Here is a 1618-nt window from a genome sequence, read left to right as displayed (position 1 = left end):
TGACATTAGCATGTAGCTGAATATAGCAGTGTGTGTAAGGCACACTGCCTGCGTGGCGTGAGCGTGGCGTTTCAGTTGCGTGGCGGCTGCGTGGTTTTCTAGGTCTTTGCACACCAAAACGTGTCCAACGGCTGAACAAAGTCTGAACAAAGTCACATGATTTGGATCCCCCTTGTTCAACATATGGGGAGAAAGTTGTGTAAATGTACTGCACTCCCAGCAGTAGTATACTTAATGTTAAACATAAATATTTACTGATTTTGAAAACAGCAAATGTCGGCAGTTTTAATGGCAAAATAGGCTACAAAATATGTCGTTCTGTATTGACAGCAATATTTGAAAATTGATTTAAAAAAAATTTAATTACATTTATATCTGCATTTATGTCAAAACCTAGAGACTTTCAAACATCAAAATGTCATTTATTAAATGTATTTTTGTCAAAATTACACAAAAACATATTTTTGTATTCTATTTTGCTTCCAACACGCTTGCGTGTCGCATGAAAAATAGGCGTTATATATAATTATATTTCTACTATGCATGTGTTTGCATACGTTTGTGTCACGCAGGCGAAAATCAGATAAAAACGGACACGCAACGCAGGCAGTGTGCAGGAGTCCTAATGGTAAAACTGCAGTGACGTGCCTGGAGCAGATGACCACATAAAGAAATCCATCAAGGATTGATATGACATTGAGCCGAGAGTAGAAAAAACTGTTCATGACAGCCTGAAACCAATTTTTTTTTTTTTTCAATTATTTTATTTTATGTTTCAATTTCATGTTTTAAACAGGTTACACACCAGTGTTACATGAAAAAATCTGAGCTTTTGGCTCAAAACGATTACTTTTACATATGTTTACCACATTATTTGCAGCTGTGGCTACATTTCATGTAAACATCCAATAATGTAATAGACAAATGAGGAAAAGCGTAATAGGTCTCCTTTAACAGCTTCCATTATTTACAATTAAGTCATCATCCATACTTCAATATTTTACGTTTTTCATGTTTTAATCCTCTTTGTCCTCATACTGAAGACGTCATTGCAGCTTTGGCAGAGTAGCAGTGAATTTGAACTAAGGAAAATATCTTGGTTGAAACTGTTAAATATTTTAATCATGTTTAAATAGTTGAAACTTGACATACGTCTCTGTTTCACCAACTCAATGAAAACGGCTGATTCAGCATTTGATTTATAGTCCAAAAAATCGTAGCTTACAATCAATGTTGAGCTGTCTTTTCGGGTTTGTTGGAATTTCAAAAAGAAAGCCACTGCTTACATTCAGACGCATATCATATCTGAAGTATTGTGTACAGTTTAATTATATTTGTTGTAGGTCATTGTTGGTCTAATTGCTTTTTGGCTGGACCGGCAGGGCCAAGTGCCAGCCCTGTACAGTAAATGTGAAAGTCTGTCACTGAGTGAGTGAGTGAGTGAGTGATGACATCGGTCAATTTTGAGCTTCCCCTTGGTCGAAACTGTTTCAAAATGAATCGGCGCTCACAGATGGCAACCGCCACTGCTGTCACAGTCTAAACTAGATTTCTTCTGCTTCGCGATAAAGATCATAATGTGCTTTATCCTGGCACTTCTGTTTACTGGCACAAGATA

Source organism: Etheostoma spectabile, chromosome 18 (assembly GCF_008692095.1).
Source record: "Etheostoma spectabile isolate EspeVRDwgs_2016 chromosome 18, UIUC_Espe_1.0, whole genome shotgun sequence".
NCBI lineage: Eukaryota > Metazoa > Chordata > Actinopteri > Perciformes > Percidae > Etheostoma > Etheostoma spectabile.
The sequence above is the reverse complement of the archived record's forward strand: the minus strand, read 5'-3'. Positions refer to the sequence as shown.